Raw genomic sequence first — 27,869 nt, 5'->3', positions numbered from 1 at the left:
AACATAAAGTCAAATTTGACACCCACACAACAGATAACTTTTCTGGGTGCTATTCTAAACACAACAACCCAGGTGGCATTCCTGACATCCGAAAAACAACTACAGCTGGCTTCAACTTTCAAAACCTTGGCGTTAATGTCTCAGCTAACCGCAAGGAAATTCCTGCAGGCTTTGGGTTACAAGGCCTCCTGCATCCTTCTCATACCAAATGCAAGACTACATATGAGAAAAATACAATGGTACCTAAAAAGTGTATGGTCCCAGCATCGCCACAGTCTAGACACACAGATTGCCGTCTTGCCTTGCCTACAAAAGGAATTCCATTGGTGGACCATGGCATGTCTTCACAACAAAGGGAAAGCCTTCAGTCTGCCTCCAGCCAGCCAAGTGTTAACCACGGACGCCTCGGATTACGCATGGGGAGCCCACCTGCAGGGGAGAGGCCTGCAAGGTTTTTGGACAGAGGATCAGAAGCACCTACATATCAATTTAAAAGAGATGTTAGCTGTACAGAATGCCCTCTTGGCTTTCAGGGATCTTCTACAGCCAGGACAACTACTGATACGGACAGACAACACCACAGTTATGTGGTACATAAACAAGCAAGGGAGTTTACATTCCTACCCCCTTTGCAGACTAGCCATGACTCTATGGAACACAGCTCTAGCTTGCAAAGTGGATCTACAAGCTCAGTTCCTGCCAGGGAAACAAAATATTCTGGCAGACGGCCTGAGCAGGAACCTGTCAGACCCACATGAGTGGATGCTAGACACCCAAATATTCAAGATGATTACAGAAGCCTGGGGCTGCCCGGACATAGATCTATTTGCATCCCCCCTCAACCACCAGTTACAGATTGTTTGCACAAGGACATTTCGCAAACTAGCATGGAAAGTGGATGCTCTCTCATTCAGTTGGAGAAACCTCTCGGGGTATGCCTTTCCTCCACTACCTCTTCTTCCACGGGTGTTATTAAAGATCAAGCAGGACAAACCCAAGATGATTTTACTGGCCCCAAATTGGCCTCGTCAGTTTTGGTACTCAACACTGATGAATCTATCCCATGAGCCTCCTTGGATTTTACCTCCGATACCAAATCTTTTGTCCCAACACCAGGGCCAGGTTCTGCACTCTCATATCAAAACTCTCAGCCTGGCAGCCTGGCGAATTCAGGGTGTATGATTAATCCTACACTTCCCAAACAGGTCATGGATGTCATCTTAGAAGCCAGATGGCCTAGCACTAGAAAATCTTATGCAGGTAAATGGAAGAGATTTTGCACCTGGATGCATGCTCAGGATTCGGATCCTCTCATTCCTAACATTCCATTGATTTTACATTACCTGACAGACATGCTACATAAGGGTTTATCCTTCTCCTCCATAAAAATACATGCCTCAGCTATCTCTGCAAATTACAGATCCTCCAGTCTTTTCACATCCACTTCTGAAACAATATCTCAGAGGAGCAAAGAATTTAAGGCCCCCTAGGACACCACCCATTCCTGCCTGGGACCTCAACTATTTTCTGGAAAAAAAACTCACTCTGCCTTCTTTTGAGCCTGCTGCCACATCTGATATTAAGTATTTATCATGGAAGACAGCTATCCTATTGGCTTTGACTTTAGCCAGGAGAGTCTCGGAGTTACAAACACTCATGGCTGTGGAACCTTATATTATTTTTCACCAAGACAGGGTGTCTTTAAGGACTAATCCTACTTTCATGCCTAAAGTGGTTTCCAAAGTGGCTTTAAATCAAACTATTCACCTGCCAACTTTTTTCACTAATCCACAAAATAAGGGGGAACGGATCTTGCATTCCTTGGATGTACACAAGCAACTTCGTTTTTACCTGGACAGAACCAAGGATATCAGGAAAACAGAGCAACTGTTTGTTTCTTATGCAACAAATTCCCAAGGCAAAGCTTTTAAAACAGACCATTTCTAAATGGATTGCTCATGGAATCAGATTTTATTACTCTCATCATGGAAAGCAAATCCCAGGAAAAATTAGGACTCCCCTCTACCAGAGCTGCTGCTACTTCAGCTGCTTTTCTCAGGGGAGTACCTACCAAAGATATTTTGGAAGCTGCAACTTGGAGTTCAGTGCATACTTTCTCTAAGCACTATAATCTCCCTCTTTACTCTAAGTCTAGGGCAGGCTTTGCTACTGCAGTCTTGCAGGGCCTTCTAGCCACCCCTTCTACTCTATAACCACCACCCTTTATCTCAGCTTTGGGATTCAACCCTACAGTGATGACTGCAACAGTGAAACACGATGAACATAGTACAGTTGTGTACACTTACCGTAAAATGTAGATGTTCGAGTGTCTTCACTGTTGCAGTCTGGGTTACCCACCCTCCTGTCCCCTCTTATACTTTCATTAGTGTGGTTTCCTACTTCACCCTTCTTCTGAGGTGTATTTGCTACAGGGTATGGGGTTTGTTGTATGTTACATTTTTGTTTTACTATTAGCCTACACTTTTGGGCACCTGACATCTGGGGCAAGAAAAACTGGAGAACATGGCATCGGCTGGCAGCTTTGTACTCCTGGCGCTCTGACGTCAGGGAGCAAGACTGAACAGCCGACGCCGGACCCAGACTTTGGGATTCTGGCCGACCGAGGACTACCTGCCGGCAGGAAGAACCCTACAGTGATGACTGCAACAGTGAAGACAGTCGAACATCTACATTTATGGTAAGTGTACACAACTGTACTTTGCTGCAGGTGTCGGGTAAGGTACATCCCAAAAGGGGCATTGTATTCAATTATGGGCCTGATGAGTGACGAGTAGAGGGGCACAATGACCTCTCTTGATCTAGATGCGAACCCTTTCGTGATATGGTGGGCTATATAGAAGGTCTTTCTAACCACTTTGGCAACGTGATTATCAAAAGGAGAGATTACTGTCTACGTTGGTCCCCAAATCTTTAATTACTTCTTCCGTACTTAATGGATTACCACCTATGTGGTAATTTGTGGGCACCTTGTTTTTCCCAAAGAGGATGACTATGCACTTTTTAGCATTTAGCTTGAGGCCGTGGCTCTGGCACCAAGCATCCGTCTCTGTGAGACCCTTTTGGAGGATGCTTGTGTCAGCTGGTTGATCAAAGAGGAAGTAAAATCAACTGGTAATATTCTTCTCTAGGACTTCATGCAAGAAGGCATTTCTTTTTAGTGGACAGCAATGTTCTTGTATGCTTTTCCACCTTTTACACTGATTTCAAGTGTAATTCTGACGATTCAGAAAGAATCCTCCAAGTTCATTGTATTGGCTCAATTCTGGTCCAGGCAACAATGCTCTCCCATCTTTTGAAATTGGCCATGGGCAGCTACCACAAGCTTCCTCACAGACAGGATTTATTCAGACAAGAATATGGGTGATGAACACACTTAAGTTTAGGGTCATAAACGTTGTCCCTAAAACAGAAGAGGGGGTGACAATAATAATATGCTAGAAATGAATGAGTATAAGTGGATAGTAATGCTTCAGGCAGATGCTAAACCTGGAATTAATGCAGCTGTAAGCCTAAAACCTGTTTTGAAATAGAAACAGATAATTTTACGGAAATGAACTTATTCATGTGTGTTTGAATTTATTTTTAAGGTATGTTTTATGTGGATGTTTTTATACCTATTAACTGTTTGGGGAGTTTTATTTTGCATGCATCATTTGAAATGTCTTAAATTCTGTTTTTCATGCATCATTTGAAATGTCTTAAGTTTTAGAGAAGACTTTGATTGCTGACTGTGTCATGTGATGCAGTTAAGCTTCATTATAAAAGGAAGTGTGCTGTTCTGTTTGTTCACACTGAGGATGGACGCATGTCCAAAAAAAGCTTTGTGTTTTATTAAACAGGTTTCATTGTATTGGAGCTGTTATCAAGTGTTTTCTTACACTGGAATTTTTTTGTGTTTGATATTGTTGTGACAGTGAAGGTTTACCATTGTGCTGGTCCCTATTTTGTTATACCTTTGGATCAAGGCATGTCTCACTAAACTAAGAACCTTTGAATTTCAGACCAGATGTCCCATCTCAGACAACGGCCACTAAAGTGCGTGTTTCAGAAGTTGCTGACAGATGTATCAACTATTTCAGTCTAGGAATATGTTTGGTATGTTTCAAAGAAAAATTTAGAGAGAATGAAAATAGCACAGAAATTGACTAGAAGAATCAGGAATACTTTGGGCTTGAACCAGAGCCAGGTGTTGGGAGATGATTAGGAAGAAGACCAGTGTCACTGAAATTAGTAAATAAATAGTAGACTATAAAGCCTCAATCTCATTTCTGAAATATGACTTCAAAAAAAAAAAAAAAAAAAGGTGGCTGCAAAAAGACAGGATTTTTTGTTACTTTTTTAAACTTGTGGATGGAATGTAAAGCGTATACCTCATGTTATTTAGTCAGTGCTTAGGAGGATACTAAGGGGGTAAGCAGTAACTGTAAGTAAAACAATTTTTGTTCTTGTTAGCATTTGTATGAAACATTTCATGACATAAACTGAATGTTGTATACATTAAATACTTTTGTTAGTGTGCAGCTAGGGTATTTTAAATATGTGTGTGTGTGTGTGTGTGTGTGTGTGGTTAGCCAGGGGAATTCTGTACATTCTGTTCTGAGTGAAATTTACGTTCCTATCTGGAGAGTTAAACTGCTATTCTTGAAAATGTACATAGTTTTGTGCGTTTTTTTTTTTTTTTTTATTAAAGCAGAGCATCTTGAAAAATAAAATGTGACATAGGTTCAATGGAAAAGAGAATAAACAATTGTATAAAAGATGAACCTGCCAGATGTTAGTGTGTGCATGTAAGACAAAAGTTGAAATTACCCCTCCAAAAAATCTGTTTCTTATCAAAATGGCTACTCTATGCATAGTATGTTGTAATGTAAATAACCTTACAGTTATAGACACAAAAGAGTGCTGAATTATGTTATGAAATGAAGTGCAAAATAGCAGTGCTGCAAGAAACACATTTGGAAAGTAATGAGAGTGCAAATTTGACAAAGAAAGTATTTCAGCATGGGTATTCATCAAAATATCAGGGATAAGAGAAAAGGTGTGTAATAATAATAGTAATTGCTAGAGGAGCTGCGATAGTGATAGAAGAGGGGAAAAAAGACTGGTATTTTGTGGCAATGTGCTTTTGGCAAGGGAGGAGGGGGTTAGTGTCCAATTTCCCCTTTATTATTTGTTTTATATTTATAACCATTGGCAAAGAAAATAAGGGGCTTAGAAGTGCAAGGATATAATTGATGTGATAATCAAGAAAAGTTGCTTTATTTTCAGATGATCTCATTTTGTACTTGATTAAACCCAGAAAAGGATATTTTGGTATTGTGGAACATTTTGAGACTGTTTCATTTCTTTTCAGGATAACGGTTATAGCTGTAAATTACATACCCTCTCATTCCTTAGTTCAATAATACCCATATTTATAGGGACATGAGAAGATGAAATATTTATAGGTTCATAGGTGCGTACAAGGCTAATGGCCCTAGAGCTTTTACAAGCCTAGCCCCCCAAAAATTGCCCAGACACCGTGCCACCTGATGTTGGTTCACAGTGCCCATATCCAGTAGTGCAACTGGAATGATCCCTGGAGTGAACTTTCTGTTAACCATCCACTCGTCAACATTTCTCTTGAAGAGAGCCAATGAGGTGCTCTGCTTGACATGCATGGGAAGCCTTTTCCAGAGTATGGGCAGTCTTTGGGAGATGAACCTGTCCCTCAAGCATGTTCTGGTAATTGTGGTAATGAGGTTGTGATCGCTGGACCGTGTGGCGTGGGGGGATTGGGATTTCTTTTGTTGTAGCATTTCAAGTAGGGCTGAGTTGGACATGGCTTTGTAAGTCAAGCCGTGATCACCTCTAAGTAGACGATAAGAGATTGAGAACAGCTGAAGTTTCTTAGGTCTATCCATGTAGGACATATTTTTAAGGCCTACAATTCTTTTTGTGAGGTACTTTTGTGGCCTCTCCAGCTGTTGTAGGTGTCTGGTCAGGTACATGCCAAACGGGGCGTTATATTCGATTATTGGTCTAATGAGGGATGAGTAGAGAGGGATGATGACCTCTTTCTTCCTGGATGCGAAACCTTTGATTATAAGATGTGCCACGTAGAAGGACTTTCTGACCACAGTGGCAATGTGGTGGTCGAAGATGAGGTGGCTGTCGACCTGAGTGCCCAGATCTCTTATGGCCCCTTCAGTGTTTAGTGGGCTCTCATCAACATGGTAATTTGTGGGAACTGAGTTTTTTTCAAAGGGGATGAGGACGCATTTTTTGGCATTAAGCTTCAGGCCCAACACCAGCCACTGGTCTGAGAGAGGCGCTTTTGTAGGATGTCTGCGTCACTTGGAGAGTTGATAATGACTCCTAGCTTGCAGTCATCAGCAAATTTGGTCATTCAGAGTCTTTCTGTGTTGGCCTGGACTTCTGAGAAGTAGATGCCAAACCGGAGAGGGCCCAGGACCGAGCCCTCTGGAATTCCACTCATGACTGATCGACAGTCTGACTTGGAATCCGCAACTTTCACTCTGTGGGTCCTGTCTGTCAGCCAGTTTGCAACCCACCAAGTGATGCAAGGATTGATGCCTAGTTTGGTGAGTTTATCGATGATACCAGAGTGGGGAATGGTATAAAAGGCCTTGGCCAGGTTGAGGTAGGTTATGCACTGCCTTACCCTAATCCACAGCCTTGGTGACTGCCTCAAAGAAGTCATCCAGATTCAGCAGGCAGGATCTCCCCTTGATAAAGCCAAACTGTGTGGGGTCAAGAGTTTGTAGATTGCCTATATCTTTGTTAAGCAGGTCTATGATGCGCTCCATAGCTTTACATACCAGGCTTGTCAGGCTAATGGGGCAATAGTTCCTAGGGTTTGTAGTTGCTCCCCCTTTATGGAGCGGGATGACTATAGCGGTGCACCGTTCGTTAGGGATATAGTATGAGGTAAGGCTGTGATTAAGCAGGGCACACAGATGTGTTGCTAGTTCGTTTTGTAGCTCATGTAGGGTGCAGCCAGGGATATTATCAGGTCCCATGGATGCTGTATTCTTGGCTTTGGACAATGCAGCTTTTACCTGTGCCACAGAAATGGTGGGTACCAGGCTTTCATCTGGTATTGTGATAGGGCCCATTGGGGGGGGGGGGGGGTAAAGTTGGCATTGAATCTGTCTGCCAGTTTGTTGGCTATATCTGTTGGCTCGGTATAGGAGGTGCCGTTGTGCAATAACTCAGAGCAAATCTGGGTATTGCCTTTGAGATTTTTGATATAGCTATAGATTAAAAAGGCTTCTTTTATGGCAGATAAGGATATGTGGGAAGAGACTAAAAAGGTAATACATAAACTGAGAAACTAGAAGCTTTTGTTTATGGATATGGATCGCAAGATACAAGCAGTGAAAATGTTTTTAGTCAGTTTTGTTTTATATGCTGCTCAACCAGAGGAGAAGTTATGGACAATAATAAAGAGTTGAAGGAATTTATCTGAGAGTGAAAGAATTAAGTGGGATAAGCTGATCCTCCTAATAGGACAAGGAGCTTTAGGATTACCTGATCTGTAATGGAATTTAAGAGCTACACAGTTAAGGTGTTACTGCATAACACAAGCAGAAGATTGTAATTCAAAGTGGAAAAGGATGTTAATGATGATGAAGGGGGGTAGTACAGGAAACAAGGAGAGTAGGATTTTGGATGTAGATAAGAAGAACCACCACAATCATACATAATAGTGTATTCATAAAGTTGCAGAAAGTACTTAAAGAATTAAGCCAACATGGGAATGGTGAAAGGAGATTTTGTCCGTAATGATGACTGCAAGTAGGGAATACATAAAATAGGCAAGAGAGAGCTGGAATCTACTGGAGAAAATTGGCAAAGGAACCAAGGTGCTGGGAGCAAATAACTAGAGAGCAAAGGGTAATAAGACTAGGATGAAGCCAGGATGTTTGGACTGCAGGTTAGAGACTGCCTTCCCTATTAGAGATTGATGCCAGAATATAGGCAGAGAGAAAGAGATAGGGGAGTCTTAAGTGAAAGACCTGCTCTGGTAGAGTTTTTAGTTGAATCTAGAGTAGAAGCTACTGTGTAAAAAGGGGCTAATAAGTATGACATATAAAAAATATTGCATGATAACTATATGAATCAATCAGAAAAGGTTAGAAATGATTGGAAAGAAAGACTGGAGAAGCAATTTACAATGGAAGGACATATGTGTAGCTCTGAAGTACACAAAGTCCAGAAGGTGTAGGATTTTTGCTTGAAAGTATTTGCATAGGTGTTTTTTGTACCCCATGCAGTCTTCAAAGATTTTTTTCCTTAGGTAGGTGGCAAATGTTAGAGTTGTAATGTGAAGGAAAGAGAGAACTGGGACCATCATTTCTGGGAGTGTAATGAATTGACAGATTTTAAACATTTCCTGCAGATCACGCTGTCAGAAATGTAGGGAGAGCAAATGGCTGTACATAAGGAAATGTTTCTTTTGAGCTGGGGCACAAGATCTGAGTTGCCTAAACATACTATGGCCTTAAGTTTAAATATTTTAGCTGCCAAAAAAGCAATTACTAGAAAATGGAAATCAAAATCCAAACTGTCTGCATTTGAAGTGCTAAATATTTTGAGGGAGATGAAAAGAACCTGAAGATGGATCTTTAGAAAATAGATGAAACAAATTACATAGAATTAAATGAAAATTGTGGGAACAATATATGCAGAATAATGATCAGGAGAAGGAGGTGAGGTTTAACAGAAAGCAGGAGTTGAGAGATTTATGCAATGTTGGATTGAAAAACAGTTGTTATAAAGAAAGAAAACAACGTATGGAAATGGAAAAAAAATAATATGGTTTGATTTATGTTGTGTCTTGATTGATAACTTAATAAAGGTGTTTATAAACTTAATAAAGATGTTTATAAATAGAAGAAAGGATGTCTGGTGTCAGAGCATGGTGGTCTGTGAATCCTGACCTCAGTCCCTGATATCCCATGTGGCAGACCTGCTTAAGGAGACTCAGAAGCTGAAGCATAGGGCACCCTCCCCCAGCTCCCTGTGTTTGCCTGGAGCTTGGGGGAAGTACAGACGTGTAAATTCTTAACATAACAGTAGATGTCCTTCTCATCAGTGTTGCAGTATTCTACATAAAAGGGATCTCCCGCCTAGGGCAGCCTGACATTCAGCCAGTATGCAAAAGCCTAAAAAGTCTTGTATGCACCGTATGCCACATTTATGCTCCCCACACAGAATTTCAGGCATAAAAGGGACGTATGGACACAACTACCCAGAACTGAATTGCCCCAGAAGAGAATAGTCTCCGTAGGACAAAGGAGTCTTTGCACACCCCGAAGGAACAAATGCAGAATAAACAAGAGGGGGTTGAAAGGAGGGAGTGAATACTGCAACAGTAAAGAGAAGGACATCTACTGTTATGATAAGATTTTTACACAACTGTACTATGTCCTTCTGTATCACCGTTGCAGTGTTCTAAATAGAAGGAAGAGTAAAAAAAGCTCAAGAAACAGAAAGGGAGGTGAAAGGCTGAGAAGACCCCTCAACAAACCCACATTAAATGGTTTCACCAAAATCTGCTCTGGCCCTAGAAATAATATCCAACTTATAATGCTTAGTAAGGAATGGACGGAAGACCAAGTAGCAACTTCAGTTATGGAATTAGTGTCCAACCCCTTGAAGAAGGTACCAGAAGAGGCAACAGCCCTAGTGGAATGAACTCTAGCAGAAGGAGACAGAGAATTGCCCTGAAAAGAATAACAAAAGGAAATGGCCGTAGATGTCCAGTAGGAGACAATTTGCTTAGAAACAGCCAACCCCAAAGACCTGGGATGAAAGGAAACAAAAAGCTGATCAAACTTACGAATAGTCCTTGTTTTTTCCAAATAGTACCTGAACTGTCTGTGCAAATCCAAGGTATGCAGGACACTATCACTAGCAGATTGAGGAGAAAGGAAAAAGAAAGGGCGTTGTACAGACTGATTCAAGGACAACTCTTTTACTACCTTGGACATAAAAGAAGGATTAGTACAAAGGGACACCCTGTTCCTTTAAAAAAAATAAAAAAGGAAGAATGGCCATAATGGCCTGAAGCTTGGAAACCCTCCAAGCAGAAGTAAGAGCCAGCAACAAAACAGTCTTCCAGGTACAATGTTCCAAAGACATAGAATCTGTGGGCTCAAAAGGAGCCTGAGTCAAATTTTCCTAAACAAAATTATAATCCCAAGGAGGAGGAATAGGTTTTTTGGCGGCCTAATATGCAGTATGCCTTTAAGAAATTGTTTAATCTCAAAACTAGAAGTCAAACGAGTTCAAGGGCAGACGAGCAGAAATGGTTGACAAATGGGCCTTCACAAAAGAATAAGCCAAACCAGACAGGAGCAATGCACACAAATAAGAGAGGAGCAGAGGGACCCCCCACTGAAAAAGGGTCCTGGTTACGAGCATGGCACCAGATTGAAAATCTTTTCCATTTGGACATATAAACATTTCTGGTGGAGGGTTTCCTTGCCTTCTGTAAAACCCAGAGCACATGGTCAGAAAACAGGTACCTGAAAGGGATCAAAACCCTATTACCCACAGTGTCAGTTGCAGAGTGGATAAGTGAGGATGGATGAGAGACCCTTGTGCTGTGTGAGGAGATCCAACCAGTGAGGTAACTTCTGATGATTGCCCCTGGCCAGATGCATTAAAAGGAGAAGCCATTGCTATCTTGGCCAAAGGGGAGTCACTAGCTAGATTTTTGGGGAGTCCAGCTGAATCTTCTGCAGGGCTGTTGGAAATAGAGGAAGAGGAAGGAAAACGTAAAGAAACATCCCCTTCTAAGGAAAGGAAAGGGCATCTGTCTTCCACACCAGTTGGCATAGCACTCTGTAACAGAAGACAAGACACTGCCTGTTCAGAGGGGAGGCGGAATGATCTACCTGAAGAATACCCCACCAATGGACAATGTCCAGAAACACATCTTTGTGAAGTTTCCATTCATGAGCCTGTGTTTTGGACCTGCTCAGAGATCCTGCTACTAGTGTGTGCTCTGAATTTATGTGTACTGCTTGAAGAGCTAACTGGTAACTGAGAGCTGCTTCCCAAACCTGAGCCATCCTGCAGTGTTGTCTGTGTACATCTTCAAGGGGCCTGGAGAGAACATGGGGTGAAAAGCTTAAAGGGCCAGAATCCAAGCTCTCATCTCTTTGATGTTGATATAGTCTGACTTCTGATGGGGAGGCCAAAGACCCTAAACATTCTGGTGACCAAGAGAAGCCCCCCACCCCATGTCTGAGGCATCGGTGAACAGCTCTTGAGAAGGGACTGGAGGCTGAAAGGGCTGGCCTGGGTTGAAAGCAGACTGCAGAATCCACCACTCAAATGCCTTCTTGAGATATTGAAGGAGAGGTACACTGAAATCCAGAAGGTGACAGTGTTGTAGCCAAACTGAGTTGAGGTACCAGTGAAGCTTCCACATATGCAGTCTGGCAAGAGGGAGAATTAGAATAGAGGAGGCCCAAACTAACTCCCTGGCTGGCATGGCAGTCAGAGGAAGAAGAGACTGAAAGAAGGTTGTCAACAGCAATACCTTTGGTGCTGGAAGAGAGGCCAACATTGGCACTGTCTGAATCCTACACGCTTAGAAACACATGATCCTGAGAGGGAATCGGGACTAACTTGTGTAAGTTGATAGTAAACCCTAGATTTTGAAAAAGAAAGTTGGTGAACTGTAGATCCAGTAACAATTGACTGGCAGAAAGCATCTGAAGCAACAGGTCATATAGGTAAGGAAAACTGTGAATGCCTTGGAGCCTGCAGAAGGCAATCACAGGAACTAGGCATTTTGTGAATATGCTTGGGACTGTAGAGAGACCAAAGGGCAAAACATAGAACTGAAAATGAGAGGAAGATAGAGATAAATGTAAAAACTTCCTGAAAAGAGGGTGAATATAGATATGAAGGTAAACATCTTTCAGATCCAAGTACACCAGAAAAGCTTGGGTTAATAAAAGAGTTAACAGAGTCTGAAGAGTAAGCATCAAAGAAGAAATTACTTTGAGAAAGGTGTTGAGCCAGGAGAGATCCAGAATAAGTTTCCAAGCACCCTCCTTTCAAGGAATCAGGAACATCCTGAAATAAAAAACTTCCCACTTGGGAAGAGGGGACAGATTGAAGGATTCCTTGGTTCACCAGGAACCGTAGAACCTCCAGGAAATGAGGAAGTTCTAGAGGAGGTTGAGAATGCCCTGGAAAAGGAGGGAGAGGTTTCCATACTATGATGTTAACCCTGACAGATGATAGAAAGAACCTAAAAGTCTGAAATGATGAGATGCCAATTTGGAAGACAAAGGGAGAGCTGAAGGGACAAAGTAACCTGGTCTAAAAGAAGGGGGAGGGCTAATTGTCAGAGAGAAACCAGCTTATCAGATAAGAGGCTTCTGGGCCACAGGAATCTGAGAAGCCTTGATAAAGGGGGCCTGCCTGGCATGATTGCCTGCGAACAGAAGCAGACCTAGAAAGATAATTCCTCTGGAACTTAGGGATAGGAGATGCAAAAATATGTTTAAAGTCCTGCAAGGCTTTGCCTTTCTCTTGAAGAAACTTAAACATGTTGGTAGCAGCAGTCAAAAAAGATGTTTATTATCCAAAGGAGCATCCAACAACTTGGCCTTAATGTCCTCGAGTATAGACTGGAAATGAAGCCAAGAATAACATCTCATATTAGTCTTTTGGCTTTCCTCAGTTAGGGGTTGCACAGAGGACCACCAATCCGTTTATGATTGGCAGTGAATTTTTAGTGTCGAGTTGCCAGCCTGGCGCCCAACCTTCAGAGAAGATGCACACACACACTCGCGCACCTATCTGCATGTCTTTTAATGTTCAGTCGATCGCAGGGAGGACATGCAGATTCCACACAGAAGGCACTCCAGCTGAGAATCGAACCGGAGAGTCTCTTGCTCTGAGGCAACAACGCTAACCGCTGCACCACGAATTATGTGTCATGACGACCCCAAAAGCCACAGCACTAGAAGAGGCATCAGCAGCATCATAGCTAGACTTAATAGAGTGGAGTACCACTAGAGAAGCAGAACCTAAAAAAAGATAAGGCAGATGATTTGCCTTCAGAATCAGGGAGGTCAGAGATAACCTGACAAGCCTGAACAATCAAGGCCATAGCATACCTGGTCATGTGGGTCTGGTAGTTAATAGACCTAAAGGCCAAAGTAGAAACATTGTAGACCTTGCCTTACTATCATTATCAGAAGGCAAAAGTTTGGAAGGTTTGGCAGAAGGGAATGATACCACAGCAGGATCCGTAGAAGGCCATTTAAGTAGAAATTGACAATCCTCAGGAACTTTATAGAACCTATCAGGTTTTTTTTTTAGGAGTGGGAGGCTGAGAATATGGATTCTTGGAAGCAGCAATGAAAGTATCTAACAAGGCAGCCATCACAGGAGGAACAACCAGTGGTTTAAGGGTATCCACTTGAAGCAGCTCATACCTTTTCTGAATATCAGACACTTGAGAAGAATCACCCTTAAAGAATTCCATCATATTGGCAATTGTGTCCTCAAAGGACAGTTCCTGGAAAGGAGACTCAGGGCTAACAGACTTATCTTTATCAGAACCTTAAGTTGAAGGTGAAGGCATCTGTGAAGAATAGGATAAAGACTTCTCACCAGACACTGAATCCTCATCTGCGGAATCTGGTTTCCTAAGCCATTTAGAAGGGGTAGAGGTCCAAGGGGGAGCAGGTATCAAAACCCCTTGAGGAGGCTTCTGGGCCATTAAGGCATAAAAACAAGCCCAGAGTAAACTCTTTCTATTCCATTTGAGGATCCTTAGTATGGACTGAAGCATTCTTCAGTTTGTCTTTTCTTGGAAGGGACATCAGCCCTAACAAATACCGGAGGTTCTGACCCTAGGTGCGATATTCGATGAGACCCCTTAACTTCCTTCCTGACAAATATCTGCAGAATCCCTGCAGGACTATCCAAGATAATCAACCACAGTTCCCCCTCAATGTCCAGAGAAGATGTTTGCAAAGCCTCCGAGGTATATCTTGAAAAGACGGATCAGTGCCGGCCTCCGGGGTTGCAACAGAGGAATCTGACATAGATGCCAAAAAACCTACAGAGCTATTAACTGCTTATAGAGGGATGTCCATTGGAGGCTGGACAGCTGAAGAATCTGGCTGAGATTTATTGGCCGTCTTACCTAGTGGGAGTATCTTGGGGTTAAAGGATTCTGCCATGGTACCCTGGGCTAACTGTTTAAGCTGTTGGTTTTCAAGATAAATGGCTGGGGAATACAAATGACTTCTGAGTTTCTTGGGCACAAATGCCTTTCGGATACTACAAACAAGAGGTATGGTCATGGGAAGCACCCAAACAAATCAGACTGTTTGTTTGTGACCATCCTTATGGGGAATCTGCCTCCCACACTGATATTTTCCCTTCTTGAATGACATGAAGTCTAGGTAGTAAAATAGAATACAACACCAAAAAACAACCCCAACAGGGTATTTATTTGGTGTCGCTAAATGTTCAGTACAGCAACAAGGCATTAAGACCAAATGGCAAAAAAGGCATTTGAACTGGTGGCAAAGAAGATGTTCTTCATGTTTCACTGTTGCAGTCATCACATTTGGGTTATCTCTGCCAGGGTAGTCCTCGGACGGCCCGAATACCAGAGGCTTAGTATTTCTTCATAGTTTGCTGTCGCTTCAGGACTGACGTCAGGTCATCAGTAGTATAAAGTAAGGCAGCCGACTCCATTACGTCACTCTTTCTTGCCGTGGAGCCCAAAGCAGTTCGCATGAGTGCCGGTCAGCCGCTACCTGAGTTTCATCTACCGAACTGAAGCTGAAGTCTTCTAAAGCTAAGTGCCCCATTGGGGGGATCCTTTTGTCTTGCACTAACAGATGTCAGAAAAAGTTAACAATTGTCTCACCTGTGGAAAGCAAATACCACACCAAGACTTTCATTCTTACTGTGTCACTTATTTAGGCCCAGACCACGAAGTCCCCTGCTGTCACTTCTGTGCTTTGTTCAATGCCAGGACTATCCATTGTCGGGCCCTTATTATAGCTAGATATTTTCGCTTACAGTCCTCGAACTTCGATATGGCTGTGGTAAGCCATCTGACAGCAGATCTTCTGAAAAAACGTAAAGATAAAGACAGAGACAGGCCGCACAGGTCCAAACGTACCGACGACGCTCCCGATAACCTAGTCGTCAGTTTTCCAGTCCTCAGTGAGGCGCTTTCACAGCCCCTTATGCCCGCTTCACTGGAGTCGCAGGCTGCTACCGAGACCCTTTCCGAGTCTGGTATGCCACAAAACTCTTCTCTGACTAAGGATCCTGAGGTCGTCTCTAACTTGGATGGGTCCGGAGCCGCTGAGCAGGCACCAGCTTCCGAGGAAGTCCTTCGCACTACCGATTCTCAACACAAACCGACATCTTCTTTCACGACTACCATTTTTCAAAAACGACTGAGTTTCTTATGCCCAGGGTACGAACCACACCCAAGAAACTGATGACCCAATCTCAGGCACCTGCTTCCTTGCCTCAGTCTCAAATGCTTAAAATGGTGGAAAACCTTATCATGCTGATCAGGGGAAGCCAAGCTACCCTCTCCAAAAGGAAAAGAGATCTGTCCCCTGTAGTTTTTTCTGAACAAGAGTCGGATGACTCAGATGCACCTGAATATGAAGACATGCAACCCCTCTCTACTTATGAGGATTCTGATGCAGAGGAGTCCATCCCTTCAGCCTCTCCCCCAGAGGATTTTTCCTTTGCGGAAACCCTTCATACCTTAAGGGAGCATTTCCAGTGGGAAAGTCAGGACTACCCTCAGTCTAAAAAGAGACTCATGGAATTCTTAGACCTTCCACAGCACAGACCGTTGACCATCCCCCCCAGTCCTGGATGTTGTGGAGGATGTTTTCCTGGAATCCAGCTTGACTCCTGACACCCTCCCTCCTGCACCCAGAAAACCAGACAGGTACTACAGAGTCCCTGACTCTCTCAAATTTCTTTTTAAAAATACTAATGCTGACCAGGTAATTTCTCAAGGGCCTAAAGGGATTAAAGCAACCTCTGCTAAGAATCCCACCCACCCCCCCAGATAGGGATTCCCAAGCACTAGACAGATGGGTTAAAAAAGTATACACCTCAGCTACTCTTGCTATCAGAGCACTAAATTGTCAGTTCCATATGCTAAAATTTCAGCAACATACCCTGGAACTCCTCAAACAAAAAATGTCTTCCTTTTCTGCTTGTGCAGAATCTAAAGAGTTGCAAGAGTTAATGCATTCTGCAAGTCAAGTAACCAAACAAACCTTGCACTGTGGTTTTGATGCCCTAGAAGCTTCTTGCAGGGCAATAGTCACCAGATCTGTCCTTAGAAGCCATGCATGGCTTAAGGAACAGCCCTTGCCAGACCATGTCAAATCTAAATTGTTGGATGCCCCCTTGCACAAAAACAACTTATTTGGCACTAAGGCAGAAGAGGTCTTAAAAAAGACGGAAAAAAGCAAACTCTGTGCAGACTACAGGTCCAGCCACCCAGGTTCAGCAGGCATTTCCCCACCAAGCACTGGTCCTTTCTTGCATTCACTAGGCCAGTTCAGCCCAGACCCCGGGAAACCAGACCCCCCCCCCCAGACAGCAGCCACATGGAATGCAGAGATCTAAGCTGTGGATTACCTCCACTTCAAAACCAGGGAGATGTTCTTCATGTTTCACTGTTGCAGTCATCACATTTGGGTTATCCCTCCCAGGTTAGCCCTCAGCCAGCCCGAATACCAGAGGCTTAGTATTTCTGCGTTGGTTGCTGTCGCTGCAGGACTGACGTCAGGTTGTCAGTAGTATAAAGTAAGGTAGCCGACGTCATTGCATCAATCTTGCCATGAAGCCCAAAGCAGAAGCAGTTCGCACGAGTGCCAGTTGGCTGCTACCTGAGTTTCGTCTTCCGAATTGAAGTTGAAGTCTTCTAAAGCTAAGTACCCCATTGGGGATCCATTTTTCTTGCACTAACCGATGTCAGAAAAAGTCAACAATCGTTTCGCCTATGGAAAGCAAATACCACACCGAGACTTTCATTCTTACTGCATCACTTGCTTAGGCCCAGACCATGATGTCCCCCGCTGTCGCTTCTGTGCTTTGTTCAATGCCAGAACTATACATCGTCGAGCCCTTAATTTAGCTAGATATTTTCGCTTACAGTCCTTGAATTCCAATATGGCTTTGGTAAGCCATCCGACAGCAAATCTTCTGAAAACATTTAAAGATAAAGACAGAGACAGACTGCACAGATCCAAACATACCAACAATGCTTCCGTTAAGCTAGCAGTCAGCTCTCTGGTTCTCAGTGAGGCGCTTCCGCAGTCCCTGATGCCCGCTTCTGTGGATTCACAGGCTGCTACCGAAACCTTTTCTGAGTCCGGTATGCTGTAAAACTCTTCTTTGACTAAGGATCCTGTGGTTCTCTCTCCCTTGGATGGGTCCGGAGCCACTTAGAAGGCTCCGGCTTCCAAGGAAGTCCTTCGCACTACCGATTCTCAACACAAACTGACGACTTCTTTCGCTTCTACCGTTCTTTCGAAAACTAGCCAGTTTCTTAGGTCCAGGATATGAACTACATCAAAGAAACCGACGACCCAATCGCAGGCACCTGCTTCCTTGCCTCAGTCTCAAGTGCTTAAAATGGCGGAAGACCTTATCATGCTGATCAGGGGATGCCAAGCTACCCCTTCCAAAAGAAAGAGATCTGTCCCCTGTAGTTTTGTCTGAACAGGAGTCTGATGACTCTGATGCAGCAGAACATGAAGACATGCAATCCCTCTCTGCTTATGAGGATTCTGATGCAGAGGATTCCATTCCTCCAGCCTCCCCCAGAGGACTTTTCCTTTGGAGAAACCCTTCATACCTTAACGGAGCATTTCCAGTGGGAAAGTCAGGACTACTCTCAGTCTAAAAAGAGACTCGGGAATTCTTAGATCTTCCACAGCACAAACCCCCTGGCCATCCCCCCCAATCCTGGATGTTGTGGAGTATGTTTTCCTGGAATCTAGTTTGACTCCTGACAACCCTCCCTCCTGCACCCAGAAAACCAGACATGTATTACAGAGTCCCTGACTCAAAGAAAGTTCTTTTTAAAAATCCTACTGCTGACCCTGAGGTAATTTCTCAAGGGCCTAAAGGAATTAAAGCAACTTCTCCTAAGAATCCCACCCCCTCAGATAGGGATTCCTGAGCATGAGACAGATGGGGTAAAAAAAGTATACACCTCTGCTACTCTTGCTCTCAGCACTAAATTTCCAGTTCCATATGCTAAAATTTCAGCAACATACCCTGGAACTCCTCAAACAAAAAATGTCTTCCTTTCCTGCTTGTGCAGAATCTAAAGAGGTACAAGAGTTAATGCATTCTGCAAGTCAAGTAACTAAACGCACCTTGCATTGTGGTTTTGATGCCCTCGAAGCTTCTTGCAGGGCAGCAGTCACCGGTTCTGTCCTTAGAAGCCATGCATGGCTTAAGGAACAGCCCCTGCCAGACTGTGTTAAATTTAAATTGTTGGATGCTCCCTTGCACAAAGACAACTTATTTGGCACTAAGGTAAAAGAGGTCTTAAAAAAGATGGAAGAAAAAGCAAAATCTATGCAGACAGTTAAGGATTTTGTACAGGTCCAGCCACCCAGGTTCAGCAGGCATTGCCCCACCAAGCACTGGTCCTTTCCTGCTCCCACCAGGTCAGTTCAGCCCAGAGACCATGGAAGCAGACCCCCCCAGACAGCAGCCACAGGGAATGGAGAGATCTAAATAGTGGACTTCCTGCACTTCAAAAACGAAGTTCTAAGCCTCCCCCTTATGGTAAGAACTCACAATGACTCTCCTCCCCCACCCCCTCCCTCTGCCCACCTTCACTTACCCCTAGGAGGAAAACTCTCCTTTCACGCAAGCACCTGGGCGACCATTACCGACGACAGCTGGGTTCTCAATATAGTGTCCCAGTGATGCATATTTTCTTTTCACACCCTTCCAACTCCAATAGGATTCCCAGATCTACCCCCAAACCAGTGGGCAGAGGCGCAAAAGCAAGCCCTTTACCTGCTCACTATGAGGGCAATAGAGCACGTTCTTGCAGAACAGAAAGGGCAAGGTTTCTACTCCAGACTTTTTGTGGTACCCAGAAAAGAGGGCACCTGGACCCCCATCCTCGATCTATCCATTCTAAACACCTTCCTGGTGATACCAAAATTCAAAACGCTCACCCTCCAACAGCTGCTACCCATGCTCTCCAAAGATGCTTGGCTAGCCACCCTAGACCTAAAAGAGTCCTACCTCCACATTCTTATCAGGGAATCATGTAGGAAATATCTCTGGTTCAGGCCAGGATCTCTGCACTTTCAATTCTCTGCACTTCCCTTTGGCTTATCTACTGCTCCCAGAGTTTTCACAAAATGTCTGGCTCCAGCCATTTCCTTTTGCAGACAAAGGAATGTCCAGATTTACCCATAATTAGATGACTGCCTAATTCAGGCAGACAGCCAGGAAAAGCTGCTCAAGTACCTGGCCTTTGTAAAGTCCTTACTAACCTCCCTAGGGTACACAATCAGTGAAAAGAAAAAACAGGTACCCACCCAAAGGATTATATGCCTGGGAGCAAGCCTGGACGCAGCATCCCAGATGGCATTCCTTACACCAGAAAAGCAAACTTTCCTGGCTACCTACTTCTCTCAGGTAGCCACCAGACCCCAGTTATCTGTAAGAAAAATCCTGCAAGCTTTGGGGTTCATGGCGTCTTGCATTCTACTCATTCCATATGCCAGACTGCATATGAGGAAACTTCAGTGGTACCTAAAAAGCCTTTGGTGTCAACACTTTCAAGACCTGAAGACTCTTATACCCATGATACCTTCCCTCAGAAAAGATTTTCTTTGGTGGGCAACAGCATGCTCCCACAACAAGCGACTACCTTTCTCACCACCACCCGCTGCCCAGACCCTCACCACAGATGCATCAGACTATGCCTGGGGTGCACTCCTGGATGGCAGGTGCATACAGGGCCAATGGAGTCCACATCAAATCCATCTGCACATCAACCAAAAAGAGATGATAGCTGTCCAGCACGCCTTGACAGCTTTCAAACCCCTTCTCTCCCCAGAGGCTCTCCTGATCAAAACAGACAATACCACTGTGATGTGGTATATCAACAAGCAGGGAGGGACTCACTTCTACCCTCTATGCAGGCTGGCCATGACCCTTTGGCACACAGCCTCTGCCATGCAACTCCACTTGTTAGCACAATTCCTACCAGTTTCTCAAAACTCTCTGCCAGACTACTGAAGCAGAAATCTTTTGGACCCACACGAGTGGTAGCTCGACAAAAGAACCTTCACCCTAATAACTCAGAAATGGGGCACCCCAAAGGTCGACCTCTTTGCCTCCCACACCAACCTTCAGCTCAGCAAGTTCTGCACTAGGGAGCATTACTGCATGGCTTGGAAAGTGGATGCCCTGTCCTTCCCCCTGGGTCAATCTATCAGTCTATGCCTTTCTTCCACTACTTCTCATCCCCAGGGTACTGCTCAAAATAAAGGAGGAAAAACCAAGGACAATTCTTATTGCTCCAGACTGGTCTTGCCAGCACTGGTACCCACTGCTGCACAGCCTGTCCCCACTGCCACCATGGCATCTCACTCAGATTCCAACCCTCCTGACTCAGAGGGAAGGAGAATTCATGCAGCCCCAATTGCAGACCCTCAATTTGGCAGCTTGGCTTATTCCCTAACTCCCGATCAATCTGCCAACCTCAGTAAACAGGTTCTAGATGTTATATGTGAGGCCAGATGCCCTAGCACTAGAAAGTCTTATGCTGACAAATGGAAAAGGTTCTGCACCTGGATTCAGGCTAAGGGAGCCAATACGGCACAGCCCTCCCTCCCTCTCATCCTGGATTACTTGGCTGACCTGCTACACAGTGGTGTCTCTTTTTCCTCTTATTAAAATTCATGCCTCTGCTATCTCTGCTCATTTCCCCACTGAGCAGCCCCTTTCTCACACCCTCTGATCAAACAGTTCCTAAGAGGGGCTAGCAACTTGAGGCCACCCAGAAGAGCACCAACCCCAGCTTGGGACCTTAACTTTGTGTTGGAAAAGCTCACCCTGCTCCCCTTCGAACCAGCCTCTTCAGCAGAGCTAACATTTCTCTACTGGAAGACAGCTTTCCTTCTGGCCATCACTTCAGCCTGGCTCCCACTTGGGGGCTTCTGACAGGTTAGGCAAGAAAAACTGATGTAATGGTGTTGGCTGCCTTACTTTATACTACTGATGAACTGAAATCAGTCCTGAAGTGACAGCAACTGACGCAGAAATACTAAGCCTCTGGTATTCGTGGTGGCTGAGGGCTACCCTGGCAGGGATAACCCAAATGTGATTACTGCAACAGTGAATACACTCAAACATCTACATTTATGGTAAGTGTACACAACTGTACTTTCTACGCCACCCCCTTATGGTAAGAACTCACAATGACTCACCTCCCCCACCCCCGGCCTCTGCCCACCTTCACTTACCCCTAGGAGGAAAACTTTCCTTTCATGCAAGCACCTGGGCCACCATTACCAACAATGGCTGGGTTCTCAACATAGTGTCCCAGAGATGCACATTTTCTTTCCAAACCCTTCCAACTCCAATAGGGTTCCCAGATCTAGCTCCAAACCAGAGGGCAGAGGCGCAAAAGCAAGTCCTTTCCCTGCTCTCTATGAGGGTAGTAGGGCACGTTCCTGCAGAACAGAAAGGCCAAGGTTTCTACTCTAGACTTTTTCTGGTACCCAGAAAAGAGGGCACCTGGCACCCCATTTTCAATCTATCCATTCTAAACACCTTCCTGGTGATCCCAAAATTCAAAATGCTCACCCTCCACCAGCTGCTACTCATGCTCTCCAAGGATGCTTGGCTAGCCACCCTAGATCTAAAAGAGGCCTACCTCCACATTCCTATCAGGGAATCATGCAGGCAATATCTCAGTTTCAGGGTAGGATCTCAGCACTTTCGGTTCTCTGTGCTTCCCTTTGGCTTATCTACTGCTCCCAGAGTTTTCACAAAATGTCTGGCTCTGGCCATTGCCTTTTGCAGACAAAGGAATATCCAGATTTATCCATACTTAGACGACTGCCTAATTCAGGCAGACACCCAGGAAAAGCTGCTCAAGCACTTGGCCTTTGTAAAGTCCCTACTAACCTCCCTAGGTTACACAATCAATGAAAAGAAATCCAAACAGGTGCCCACCCAAAGGCTTATATTCCTGGGAGCAAGCCTGGACACAGCATCCCACATGGCATTCCTTACACCAGAAAAGCAAACTTTCCTGACAGCCTACTTCTCTCAACTAGCCACCAAGGAAAATCCTGCAAGCTCTGGGGTTCATGCCATCTTGCATACTACTCATTTCATATACCAGACTGCATGTAAGGAAACTTCAATGGTACCTCAAAAGCCTTTGGTGTCAACACTCTCAAGACCTGGATACTCTTATACCTATAATTCCTTGCCTCAGAAAAAATTTTCTTTGGTGGGCAAGAGCATGCTCCCACAATAAGGGACTATCTTTCTCTCCACCCCCCCTGCCGCCCAGACCCTCACCACAGACGCATCAGACTATGCCTGGGGTGCCCACCTGGCAGGTGCATACAGGGCCAATGGAGCTCACAGCAAATCCATCTGCACATCAACCAAAAAGAGATGATGGCTGTCCAGCACTCCTTGATAGCTTTCAAGCCCCTTCTCTCCAGGGGCTCTCCTGATCAAAACAGACAACACCACTGTGATGTGGTATATCAACAAACAGGGAGGGACTCACTCCTACCCTATATGCAGGCTGGCCATGACCCTTTGGCACACAGCCTCTGCCATGCAACTCCACCTGTTAGCACAATTCCTACCAGGTTCTCTCAACTCTCTGATAGACCACTTAAGCAGAAGTCTTCTGGACCCACACGAGTGGCAGCTCAACAGAAGAACCTTCATCCTAATAACTCAGAAATGGGGCACCACGAAGGTCGACCTCTTTGCCTCCCACACCAACCATCAGCACTGCAAATTCTGCACCAGGGAGCATCACTGCATGCCCTGTCCTTCCCCTGGGACAATCTATCAGTCTATGCCTTTCCTCCACTACCTCTCATCCCCAGGGTACTGCTCAAAATAAAGGAGGAAAAACCAAGGACAATTCTTGTAGCTCCAAACAGGCCTCGCCAGCACTGGTACCCCTTGCTGCGCAGCCTGTCCCCGCTGCCACCATGGCATCTTCCTCAGATTCCAACCCTCCTGACCCAGAGGGAATGGGAATTTATGCATCCCCAATTGCAGACACACAGGTTGGCAGCTTGGCTTATTCTCTAACTCCCGATCAATCTGCTAATCTCAGTAAACAGATTCTAGATGTTATAAGTGAGGCCAGATGCCCAAACACTGGAAAGTGTTATACTGACAAACGGTAAAGGTTCTGCAGCTGGATTCAGGCTAAGGGAGTCAATACGGCACAGCCTTCCCTCCCTCTTATACTGGATTACTTAACTGACCTGCTACACAGTGGCCTGTCTTTTTCTCTATTAAAATTCATGCCTCTGCTACTTCTGCTTATTTTCCCACTGAGCATCCCCTTTTCTCACACCCTATGATCAAACAGTTCCTAAGACAGGCTAGCAGCTTGAGGCCACCCAGAAGAGCACCAACCCCAGCTTGGGACCTTAACTTTGTATTGGAAAAGTTCACCCTGCCCCCCTTCAAACCAGCTTCTTTGGCAGAGCTAAAATTTCTCTCCTGGAAGACAGCTTTCCTTCTGGCCATCACATCAGCCAGAAGAGTCTCCAAGCTGCAAGCACTCATGGCTGTGGAACCCTTCATCATCTTCCATGCTGACAGGGTATTCCTCAGGACTAACTCATCCTTCATGCACAAGGTGGTGTCCAGTGTGTCTCTCAGTCAAGCCATTCATTTGCCCACCTTTTTTCCTAATCCCCAGAACAAGGGGAAATGATCCTGCACTCCCTAGATGTGTGCATACAGCTCAGATTCTATCTAGACAGGACTAAATCCTTCAGAAAGTCTGATCAATTGCTGGTTAGCTTTGCTAAAGGGGCAGAAGGCAAAGCCATCTCCAAACAAACCATTTCCAAGTGGATAGCACACTGCATCCATTTCTGCTACAAACAACACAGAAAGCCTCCCCCAAGGGGGTCAGGACTCGCTCCATCAGAGCAGCCTCCACCTCTGAAGCTTTCCTCAGAGGAGTCCCCACCAGGGACATCCTGTAGACTGCCACCTGGACATCTGTTCACACCTTTACCAAACATTACCACTTGTCTCTCTTCTCCAAATCCATGGCAGGGTTTGCCTTTGCAGTCTTTCAGGGCATCCTAGCCAGCCCTTAGTTTCTTTGACTGCCTCCACCCATTTCCTTAGCTTTGTGAGGCAGAAGGCAAAGCCATCTCCAAACAAACCATTTCCAAGTGGATAGCACACTGCATCCATTTCTGCTACAAACAACACAGAAAGCCTCCCCCAAGGGGGTCAGGACTCGCTCCATCAGAGCAGCCTCCACCTCTGAAGCTTTCCTCAGAGGAGTCCCCACCAGGGACATCCTGTAGACTGCCACCTGGACATCTGTTCACACCTTTACCAAACATTACCACTTGTCTCTCCTCTCCAAATCCATGGCAGGGTTTGCCTTTGCAGTCTTTCAGGGCATCCTAGCCAGCCCTTAGTTTCTTTGACTGCCTCCACCCATTTCCTTAGCTTTGTGAATCAACCCAAATGTGATGACTGCAACAGTGAAACATGAAGAATATAGTACAGTTGTGTACACTTACCATAAATGTAAATATTCGAGTGTGTTCACTTGGTCTCCCTCCATCCTCCTTTTTCTTCTGTTTCCTTACAAGGGACATATTGGTATTTACTTTCTACTGGTGGGGTTCTTCCACCAGAACCTGGCTTCTACTTGGGGGCTCCTGACAGGTTAAGGCAAGAAAAACTGATGTAATGGCGTTGGCTGACTTACGTTATACTACTGATGACCTGATGTCAGTCCTGAAGCATCAGCAACCGACGCAGTTATACTAAGCCTCTGGTAATTGGGCCGGCCGAGGGCTACCCTGGCAGGGATAACCCAAATGTGATGACTGCAACAGTGAATACACTACATTTATGGTAAGTGTACACAACTGTTCTTTCTGGGTAGTTGGTTCCATACGTCCCCTTTATGCTCTACGTTCCGTGCAGGAACATAAATATGACATTTGCAGCATACAAGATCTTTTAGGCATTTGCATACTGGCTGAGCGTTGGGCTGCCCTGTGCAGTTGATCCCTTCTGTGTAGAATACTGCAGCAGTGATTTAAAAGGACATCAGGTGATTCCTGTCCACTACCTCTCTCTCCCTGGATATTCCACAGGATGAGATATCCCTGGGTCAGGGGTTTGTTCAAGTTCTGCAGAACCTGCAGCCAAGTGCAGGTTAACCCTCATCTTATGGAATGCCTTCTGTCAAGAGAAAAAAAAGCCCTCCTTAGAAAGGGGTGAGGAGGCCTCTTCATGTAGTGGTTAAAGCATGATCTGTATGTAACCTGTTCAGAAATACTAATGTTGTGAGAGTTGCCTACCTTCATTAGTTCAATACTGTTGTACAGCAATCCACCCAAGCTGTTCATTAATTTCCACTGCTTTCAGTTGTTCCACTCTATTAAATTAACTTCCTCCACTGACACCCACACACAGTGTAGATGTTGCTTTTATTTGTTGACAACAGTGCTTACTTGAGGTTAGTATTCAGGTGTTCAGGAATAGGTCTGAAGTTACTGTAAGTAAATTACATGTAATAACAAGTTGTTACTTTCCCAAGTGAAGATCGGAGAGTATTCCTCTGTTTTTAATTGTTTTGCTTCGTACATGTTCAGATAAACATTTTGTCCATTAAATACAGGGACAGAGAAATTAAATTGTTCTATATTTAAAAAATTAAACTGTTGTAAGTAAAAAAAAAAAAAAAAAAAAAAAAAAAAGACTTTGATTCATAGAAGTTGAAAAAAACCTCTGCTGTAAAATTTGCTTTTCCATTTTGTGCTCCAGTTTTTATTTCTGCATCAAACATCCATCCATTGTTCCTCTAACTAAAGCACTGGTTTAAGATCCTGTGTAAACAAATGTTGTAGATTGGGGTAGTAGTTTCTCTCAAGGTATTCTAACATTATCTTATTCTTATATATCATATTCAGAACAATGATAGTTGTCTGAGTGCTGCACACATTACCCTTTGCCAACACATGGTTGTGCTAACCCTGTGATCGTTGTATGGTTTACTTGATAGCTCAAGCAGCAACAATATTAACACACTCAAAACTAACCTAGGAAAGGAGAATCTTACTTCAAACTAAAATATGAAAAAAATATGTACATCAGAATTGGATAACTTGATTTGTTTCCCCCCTTTTTTCAACTTTACCTACATACATTTTTTAAAACCATAAGACAGGATATCCTTTGAAAATCCTGTAAGGTGTTGACTGTGGCTTTTTAGAGGTTTGGCATAATGGTTAAGGTCTTCACTTCATAGACACACGGTACAGGGTTTGATTGTGACCTGGGATTATTGGCTAGGCTTAAAATGGCCCAACAGGGCATATAGCGTTGTATTCACCTATGAAGCTACTTAATGGGAAGAATTGGAGTTCTACTTCACGATGTCATCTCCCCCCCTTTGGGTATGGGGCAGACATTGATGACACCATGTCCTCTGCTTCACCCACAGAGGAAGTTTCATTTGCCAAGCTGATATCAGATACCCATAAAAAATATCCTGGCTTACTAAGTTTGACTACCCTAAACATGTGCCCTGCTGTTCTCCATCTTTTTTCTGTAGCTCTGTGTTTTGTATCTTAGCAGCCTCTAAGGAAATATACACCAAACTCCCTCTCCCCAGGAAGCTTGTTGGTTTTACAGGGTCCAGGAGTCCAACAGGTTCCTTTATAAAAAAACCTGTGGTGGACCCTGCAGTGGTGTGTATTGACTCAAATAAAACCTGGAACTCCAGCTAACCCTGGAATATTCAGGAACTTCTCTAAGGCTAACCTACTATTAAACGATAACCTGGCAAAATTTCAAGCCCCTATGCAGAACAGAAACCCCATACAAGCATGTTAAATAGCTGCATAGAGGCAGCACTACACAACCAGGAAGAGGTACAAAACTAACTAAAAAAAAAAAAGAAGCCACCCTGGTGGAGTCACAGCATCAATAGGGTGTGCACCAGAAGGAAGAAAATCATTGCAAAAATTAGGAGGTGCAGCACCCAGCAAGATAAAAGTACTCTGATCAAACTAAACAAACAACTCAGAGGACAAATAGTTTACCAAAGCCAAATTTGATGTAAATTTGGCCTCCCAGGCCAAGGACAACCACAAGACATTCTTTAGCTATGTTTGTAACCTCAAAGGCAATACAGAATTATGTGTAGAGCTCATTGTAAATGGAAGCCACCTATACTGAACCAGAAGATGTAGCAAACCTTCTGGCTGACAAATTCAGCTCCAGCTTTATCCCTCTGTCTCCATCAACCTTCCCTCAGGAAATTCCATCAAATATAACTCCCCCTGTTATCATTAGGGATCAGGCCCTTAATGCTCCTTCTAACGCCAAGAACACTGCATCAGTGGACCCAGACAGTATCCCAGGATGCCTTCTAAATAGCATGAAACATTTTTTTGTCAGACCTTCTGGAACTGCTATTTAACTGTAGCCTCCAAACAGGCTTCATGCCTCATGAATGGAGAACAGCAACAGTCATCCCTCTGCACAAAGGTGGGCTATGTACA

The 27,869-nt window shown here is 44.3% G+C and overlaps 1 protein-coding gene across 1 annotated transcript in view; it reads left to right on the top strand.

Moving 5' to 3' along the window:
* TRIM71 (tripartite motif containing 71) overlaps positions 1–27,869 on the top strand; it is a 1,372,825-nt gene that overhangs the window by 232,079 nt on the left and 1,112,877 nt on the right. The gene's annotated exons all lie outside the window — the stretch shown is intronic.

This window comes from Protopterus annectens, chromosome 3.part1, assembly GCF_019279795.1.
Source record: "Protopterus annectens isolate FY-2018-M chromosome 3.part1, PAN1.0, whole genome shotgun sequence".
NCBI lineage: Eukaryota > Metazoa > Chordata > Ceratodontiformes > Protopteridae > Protopterus > Protopterus annectens.
The sequence above is the reverse complement of the archived record's forward strand: the minus strand, read 5'-3'. Positions and strand labels throughout refer to the sequence as shown.